This window comes from Poecile atricapillus, chromosome Z (assembly GCF_030490865.1).
Source record: "Poecile atricapillus isolate bPoeAtr1 chromosome Z, bPoeAtr1.hap1, whole genome shotgun sequence".
Lineage (NCBI taxonomy): Eukaryota > Metazoa > Chordata > Aves > Passeriformes > Paridae > Poecile > Poecile atricapillus.
The window spans coordinates 999,767-1,008,900 of NC_081289.1; positions in this window are offsets into that span (position 1 = coordinate 999,767).

The following is a 9,134-nucleotide window of genomic DNA, read 5'->3' on the forward strand; positions in this document are numbered from 1 at the left end:
TTAATTAACATTTATTATATTGCTTCATATAATACTAATAGATATACATAATATATAATTACATATAATTAATAAATATATAAATATATAAATATATATAAATATATTAATAAAGATATAAATATAATTTATATTATATTAATAAATATAATATATTCATAATTAATAATAGTTATTAATTATTATTAGTAATATTTATGAAAAATAACATTATAAAATATATTGTTTATATTTTATATATAATAAGTAATAATATAGTATTAATATGGTATGATATTATATTCCTATTTATATTATTTTTCTATTTATTAATATATCCCATCATGTTAATATCAATTTTAGATACTATGTAAATAATAATAAATATATATTAATATAACAATTAATATTATATTTATGTAACATTAATATTATAATTATTATACAATAATTATACATTATATTAATATCATTTGTTGATATTACATATTATATTAATTAATATATGCAATTGTTCTATTATTAAATAGATATAATGATATTATATAATATAATATACAATATAATGATATTAATATAATATGAATATGATATATTTTAGTATAATATAATATAATACAAATAGTTTATAATATAGAATATAATGTAATTTTCTATACCCTTTATACAACATTAATTAATTTTTACATATTATTATATATGTAATATATCTTATATTACATATATGTAATGTATATGTAATATATATTACACCACTTTTAATAATAATAAATATATTTTAATAAAACATAAACTTACCACAGATTAAAATAATAATAAATATATTTTACTAAAACATAAACTTAGAACAGATTAAAATAATGATGTTTTAATTAAACAAACAGCAGATTAAACGGTATATTTTGCTGGAATATAATAATAAAAAGGAGAACACAACAATAAAAAAAAGCTTTTCCTGAATTTGCTGTTCTGGGCTGGACGGGGCACATCTGGATGGGCACAGGAAACATCTGGAAGGGGCAGGGCCCCGCCGGGCTTGGCAGGGGCGCAGCTGGCAGGGGCAGCCCTGAGTCACAGCTGGCAGGGGCAGCCCTGAGTCAGCCCTGAGTCACAGCTGGACGCGGCCCAGCGGGGCAGGGGCACATCTGGAGTGGGGCACATCTGGAGCGGGCACATCTGGAGCGGGCACACCTGGGGCGGGCACATCTGGAGCGGGCACACCTGGGGCGGGCACATCTGGAGCGGGCACACCTGGGGCGGGCACATCTGGAGCGGGCACATCTGGAGCGGGCACACCTGGGGCGGGCACACCTGGGGCTGGCACATCTGGAGCGGGCACATCTGGAGCGGGGAGATCTGGAGCGGGGCACATCTGGAGCGGGCACATCTGGGGCGGGCACATCTGGAGCGGGCACACCTGGGGCTGGCACATCTGGAGCGGGCACATCTGGAGCGGGGAGATCTGGAGCGGGGCACATCTGGAGCGGGCACATCTGGAGCGGGCACATCTGGGGCGGGCACATCTGGAGCGGGCACATCTGTCGGGGCGGGGCGGGGCGGGGCGGGGCGGGGGCGGGGCCGGGCGGTGGCGCCGGGGCGGGGCCGGGGCTGAGCGCGGCACGGGCGGGCGGCGGCGGGAGCCACGGTGAGGGGCGGGCCGGGAGGGCATTGTCCCCGGGAGGGACCGGGGGTGTCCCCGGGGGTGTTCCCTGTCCCTGGGGAGGGACCGGGGGTGTCCCCGGGGGTGTCCCCTGTACCCGCGGTGGGGCTGGGGGTGTCCCCGGGGGTGTCCCCTGTCCCCGGAGTGGGGCCGGGGATGTCCCCGGGGTGGGGCTGGGGCGTCCCCTGTCCCCGGGGGGGGGCCGGGGGTGTCCCCGGGGTGGGGCTGGGGGTGTTCCCTGCCCCCGGGATGCGTCTGGGGGTGTCCCCGGGGGTGTCCCCTGCCCCCGGGATGCGTCTGGGGGTGTCCCCTGTCCCCCGGGTGGGGCTGGGGGTGTCCCCTGTCCCCGGGGTGTCCACGGGAGTGTCTCCTGTCCCCACGGGGGGGGGCGGGGCTCCGATCATGCCGGGGGCCGGGGGCTGCTGCCCACCGCGCTGCCCTACACCCAGCCCCGCCCCCCTTCCCTATCACTGCCCAGCCCCCCACCCCATAACCCCCCGTGCCCTATCACTGCCCAGCCCCCCACCCCATAACCCCCCCTGCCCTATCACTGCCCAGCCCCCCACCCCATAACCCCCCCTGCCCTATCACTGCCCAGCCCCCCACCCCAGTGTTTGGGGTACCCGCAGGTTTTTGGGATGCCTGCAGAGTTTTGGGGTGCCAGCAGGGTTTTGGGGTGCCAGGAGGGTTTAGGGGTGCCAGCAGGGTTTTGGGATCCCCGCAGTGTTTGGGGAACCCGCAGGTTTTTGGGATGCCTGCAGAGTTTCGGGTGCCAGCAGGGTTTTGGGGTGCCCGCAGGTTTTTGGGGTGCCCGCTGCCGTGCAGGATCCCGGCAGGATGCCGCTGCTCCCCGTCGTGGCGCTCTGGGCTCTGTGCCCCCTCCTCAGCCGGGCAGGTACCCCCCATCAGCGGGGTGAGGGGGTCCTGCAGAGCCCCCCCGGCCCCGGGGACCCCCTTCCCAACCCCCCCTTTTTCCCTTGCTCGGAGACCGCGGTGGCGACCCCGAGGCGAGGGCGGGGGAGCCGTTCCCGGCAGGGCGGTGACTCACGGGGCGGCTGCTTGGCACCGGCGAGCCCTCGGTGCCACCAGGGCTCCGCTGCCACCACCCGCTGTGTCCCCAGGGATGTCCCCAACCGCGAGTGACCCCTCTACCCCTCTGTATCCCATCCCTGGGGGTCACCCCGCTGTGTCCCCAAGGATGTCCCCAACCGCGAGTGGCCCCTCTACCCCTCTGTATCCCATCCCCGGGGGTGATCCCCGGTGTCCCCACGGATGTCCCCAGCCACGACTGGCCCCTCTACCCCGCTATATCCCATACCTGGGGGTGATCCCCGGTGTCCCCAGGGATGTCCCCAACCGCGAGTGGCCCCTCTACCCCTCTGTATCCCATCCCCGGGGGTCACCCCTCCGTGTCCCCTCCCAGACCATCCTCCTGTCCCCGTCACGGTGACAGCGGCCATCGGCGAGGACGCCTGCCTGCCCTGCGGCAGCCAGCCCTGGGGTGCCCTGCGCGGGGTCACCCTCAGCTGCACCCACCAGGCCGGCGACAACCGCGATGTCCCCGTGCTCAGCCACCGCCTGGGCTGGCAGCCGCCCCCCGAGCCGGGCTGGCAGCCCCCCGAGCAGCCCGACAGCCGCTTTAGGGGCAGGGTCTCCTTCTGCGCGGCGGGGACGGGGGAGGCCGGCGTGTCCCTGCTGCTGAGGAACCTCAGCGATCCCGATTTTGGGAATTATTCCTGCTACGCCTCCCGCGCCGAGGCCCCGCAGCTCCTCCTCTGCTCCCTGGTGCTGCAGCCCGCGGGGGAGGGTGAGTGGGGCGGGGGTGACGCTGTCGTTTTTGGGGTCCCCCTTATTCCCTGATGTGTCCAGCCCTGTCCCTGTCTGGGTGGAGCCAGAATTTTGGGGGTGTCCCCAGTTCCCTGCCGTGCCTGTCACTTCCTCTGTCCCCCGGTCCATCCCTGTCCTTATCTGGGTGGTGACAGAATTTGGGGTGTCCCCAGTTCCCTGATGTGTCCATCCCTGTCCTCATATGGATGGTGCCAGAATTTGGGGTGTCCCCACCTGGGTGGAGCCAGAATTTGGGGTGTCCCCAATTCCCTGATGTGTCCATCCCTGTCTCTGTCTGGGTGGAGCCAGAATTTGGGGTGTCCCCAATTCCCTGCTGGGTCCAGTCCTGTCCCCACCTGGGTGGAGCCAGAATTTGGGGTGTCCCCATCTGCGTGGAGCCAGATTTTGTGGTGTCCCCAGTTCCCTGCTGGGTCCAGTCCTGTCCTCATCTGGGTGGTGCCAGAATTTGGGGTGTCCCCACCTGGGTGGTGCCAGAATTTGGGGTGTCCCCAGTTCCCTGCCGTGCCTGTCACGTCCTCTGTCCCCTGGTTCATCCCTGTCCTCACCTGGGTGGTGCCAGAATTTGGGGTGTCCCCACCTGGGTGGAGACAGAATTCGGGGTGTCCCCAGTTCCCTGCTGGGTCCAGTCCTGTCCTTATCTGGGTGGTGCCAGAATTTGGGGTGTCTCCAATTCCCTGCTGGGTCTGACCATGTGTCTCTGCCCTGCCTGTCCATCTGTCCCTGCCGTGTCTGCCCCTCTGTCCCTGCCTGTCTGTCTATCCCTGCCGTGTCTGTCCGTCTGTCCCTGCCGTGTCTGTCCCATGTCCCTGCCGTGTTTGTCCCTCTGTCCCTGCCGTGTCTATCCGTCTGTCCCTGCCGTGTCTGTCCGTCTGTCCCTGCCGTGTCTGTCCCATGTCCCTGCCGTGTCTGTCCCTCTGTCCCTGCCCTTCCTGTCCCTCTGTCCCTGCCGTGTCTGTCCGTCTGTCCCTGCCTGTCTGTCTATCCCTGCCGTGCCTGTCCGTCTGTCCCTGCCGTGTCTGTCCGTCTGTCCCTGCCGTGTCCCTCTGTTCCTGCCGTGTCTGTCCGTCCGTCCCCCTGTCCCCGCGGCGGTTCGGGGCTCTCCGTGGCGGTGCTGGCGGTGTCCCCACGTGTCGCTGTCCCCGCAGAGGTGCGGGGGGCGGTGGCTCCGGACATGCTGACGGTGATTTGTGTCCTCACGGCCGCTTTCACCGCCGTGGCCATCGGGGTGCTGGTGTGTGCCCGCTGCCAGGGGCACTGCTGGGGGCGCGCAGGTGCGCGGGGGACAAAAAAAGGGGGGGCGGGGGGCACAAAAGTGGGTGCCGGGGGCTCCAAAGTGGGTGCGGGGGGCTCCAAAGGGGGTGCGGGGGGCTCCAAAGTGGGTGCGGGGGGCTCCAAAGGGGGTGCGGGGGACACCAAAGGGGGTGCGGGGGGCTCCAAAGGGGGTGAGGGGGGTTTCAAAGTGAGTGTCGGGGGCGCGCAGGTGCGCGGGGGGCAAAAAAGGGGGGCGGGGACACAAAAGGGGGTGAGAGTGGCTCCAAAATGGGTGTTGGGGGTTCCAAAGGGGGTGCGGGGGGCACAAAAGGGGGTGTTTGGGGCTCCAAAATGGGTGCTGGGGGCGCACAGGTGCGCGGGGGAAAAAGGGGGTGCGGGGGACACCAAAAGGGGTGCGGGGGGCTCCAAAGTGTGTGTTGAGGGCACCAAAGTGGGTGTTTGGGGCACAAAAGGGGGTGATGGGGGGCACAGGGGGTGTTGTAGGATGGGGAGTCTCCAGCTGGAGACCCCCTGGCCCACTGGGGATGGGATTCTGTGTGGGGAGGGGATTTCCAGCTCCCTTTGTGGTGTGGGATGGGATGGGATGGGATGGGATGGGATGGGATGGGATGGGATGGGATGGGATGGGATGGGATGGGATGGGATGGGATGGGATGGGATCCATGGGATGGGATGGGATGGGATGGGATGGGAATGGGATGGGATGGGATGGGATGGGATGGGATGGGATCCATGGGATGGGATGGGATGGGATCCATGGGATGGGATGGGATCCATGGGATCCATAGGATGGGATGGGATGGGATGGGATGGGATGGGATGGGATGGGATGGGATGGGATGGGATGGGATCCATGGGATGGGATCCATGGGATGGGATCCATGGGATGGGATGGGATGGGATCCATGGGATGGGATGGGATGGGATGGGATGGGATGGGATGGGATGGGATCCATGGGATGGGATGGGATGGGATGGGATGGGATGGGATGGGATGGGATGGGATGGGATGGGATCCATGGGATGGGATCCATGGGATGGGATCCATGGGATGGGATGGGATGGGATCCATGGGATGGGAAGGAGGCTGAGGGTGGAATGGGATGGGATAGGGTGGGATGAGCAGAGGGAATGGGATGGGGATGAGGGTGAGAACAGAATGGGATGGAGATGAGGGTGGGGATGAAGGCAGGGCAGGGACGAGGCCAAGGACGAGGATGGGGACAGGGATGGGGACAGGAGCAGCTCTGTGGGGCCAGGGCTGTCCCATGGCCCCACTCACTGTCCCCCCAGCCCCAGAGCCCGGAGCCGTGGCCGGAGGGGAACAAGGAGAGGTGGCCTTGGGTGACGTGAAGAGCCTCAACACCTGAGGCCACCCCAGCTGGGTGACACGTGTGACACGGGCGTGTGACACGGCCCCAAACCGCGGGGACAGGGCTGGGGCCGTGCTCTGGGGCAGGGGTGCAGGGATGGGGGCGCAGGAGGGTTTCGTGGGGGGTTCCCAATGGTTTGGGGTCCCCAGGGAGGGGCAGGGGACAGCTCAGGGTGTCCCCACCCTCCAGGGGACACCCAAACCCCGGGGTCCCGTGGCTGGGGGGGGGGGACAAACCCTGAGACCCCAAATAAAGAGCATTGCTCCAGAGCGGGGGTGACCCCTCCTTCCCACCCGTGAGGGGTCGGGGGGCTTGGGGGGGTGGGGGGTGGGGTACGGGGGGTTCCCCGTTTAGGGATGGGCTGTGAGGGTCACGGGGGTCCCCAATTAGGGGTGGGATGTGGGGGTCCCAAATTAGGGGTGAGCTCTGGGGGTCCTGGGGGTCCCCGATCAGGGGTGGGATGTGGGGGTCCCCACTTAGGGGTGAGCTCTGGGGGTCCCTGATCAGGGGTGGGATGTGGGGGTCCCCGATCAGGGGTGGGATGTGGGGGTCCCCACTTAGGGGTGAGCTCTGGGGGTCCCCGATTAGGGGTGGGATGTGGGGGTCCCGGGGGTCCCCAATTAGGGGTGGGATGTGGGGGTCCCAGGATGTCTCCAATTATGGGTGGGATGTGGGGGTCACGGGGGTCCCCAATCAGGGGTAGGATGTGGGGGTCCCGGGTTGTTCCCCATTATGGGTGGGATGTGGGGGTCCCCAATTAGGGGTGAGCTGTGGGGGTCCCAGGGTGTCCCCGATCAGGGGTGGCATGTGGGGGTCCCCGATTAGGGGTGGGATGTGGGGGTCCCGGGTTTTTCCCCATTAGGGGTGGGATGTGGGGGTCCCCGATCAGGGTGGGATGTGGGGGTCCCGAGTTGTTCCCCATTAGGGGTGGGATGTGGGGGTCCCGGGGGTCCCCAAGCGCGCTCTTTCCCTCACGGCCGCTGGGCGGCGCTATCGGCAGAGGGGGAGCACAGGCCCCGCCCACTGACACGCCCACAATACCATATTTGGTCATGTCACCGCCCCATCCCTTCTGTGGCCACGCCCTTTATCCCGCCCGTGTTCTGAAGGTGCCGAGCGGGAAATTTGGGATATTTGGGATCTCGGAGAATCCCGGGGGCTCCGCGGGGCTCCTCTGGTGCTCGCCCTCCTCCTCATGGCGACCACTGCGGCTCCGGGGGCCATCAGAGCCTCCCTTCTCCTTCCCTGTGTCCTCCTCTTCATCCCTGTCCCAGCACATCCCATGGATCCCATGGATCCCATGGATCCCATGGATCCCATGGATCCCATCCCATCCCATGGATCCCATCCCATCCCATGGATCCCATCCCATCCCATCCCATCCCATCCCATCCCATGGATCCCATCCCATGGATCCCATCCCATCCCATGGATCCCATCCCATGGATCCCATCCCATCCCATGGATCCCATCCCATGGATCCCATCCCATGGATCCCATGGATCCCATCCCATCCCATGGATCCCATCCTATCCCATGGATCCCATGGATCCCGTCCCATCCCATGGATCCCATGGATCCCACCTTATCCCATCCCATGGATCCCATCCCATGGATCCCATCCCATCCCATCCCATGGATCCCATGGATCCCATCCCATCCCACGGATCCCACCCTTGTCCCACACCCAGCTCTGGGGTTTGGGGTACACCAGGATGGAGCCCCGGGCTCGATGTCCCTTTCTTGGGGTGCTGCCGAGCCCTGGGCAGGGGACACCAGGGCAGGGGCCACCATGGGGTGTGGGACAGGGCCACCATGGGGTGTGGGACATGGCCACCACAGGTGTGTCACATGGCCACCATGGGGTGTGTGACACGGCCACCATGGGGTGTGTGACATGGCCACTGTGGGGTGTGGGACAGGGCCACCATGGGATGTGGGACACAGCCACCATGGGGTGTGGGACATGGCCACCGTGGGGTGTGGGACAGGGCCACCACAGGTGTGTCACATGGCCACCATGGGGTGTGTCACATGGCCACCATGGGGTGTGTGACACAGCCACCATGGGGTGTGGGACATGGCCACCATGGGGTGTGGGACAGGGCCACTGTGGGGTGTGTCACATGGCCACCGTGGGGTGTGGGACAGGGCCACCACAGGTGTGTCACATGGCCACCATGGGGTGTGTGACATGGCCACCATGGGGTGTGTGACATGGCCTCTGTGGGGTGTGTGACAGGGCCACCATGGGGTGTGTGACATGGCCACCATGGGGTGTGGGACATGGCCACCATGGGGTGTGTGACATGGCCACTGTGGGGTGTGTGACACAGCCACCATGAGGTGTGTGACATGGCCACCATGGGGTGTGTGACATGGCCACCATGGGGTGTGGGACATGGCCACCATGGGGTGTGTGACATGGCCACCATGGGGTGTGGGACATGGCCACCATGGGGTGTGTGACATGGCCACCATGGGGTGTGGGACAGGGCCACCGTGGGGTGTGTGACACGGCCACCATGGGGTGTGTGACACGGCCACCATGGGGTGTGTGACATGGCCACTGTGGGGTGTGGGACATGGCCACCATAGGTGTGTGACACGGCCACCATGGGGTGTGTAACATGGCCACCATGAGGTGTGGGACACAGCCACCGTGAGCTGGGGACAGTGGGGTGGTGGCATGACCACTGTGGGGTCACTTGGGGCCACCTCACCCATGGGGACACGTCCGTGGGGACACGTGCCAAGGAGAAGGGATCTGATGGGCGGACACACGAACCTGGTGGGGTTTTTTTGGGAATCACAACAGACCCGTGGACATCCCAGAGTGGCACCCATGGGCGCCATCCTCTTTATTGCAGGGACAGAAACTCTTCTGAGAGGTTCAAACCCCACCAAGACCTCGTGGTCCAGACCCCATCAGCATTTTGGGGGTTCACGGGGGCTCCTCCACAGCAGCACCCCAATGTTCTGGAGGTGGGACTGGCTCCTCC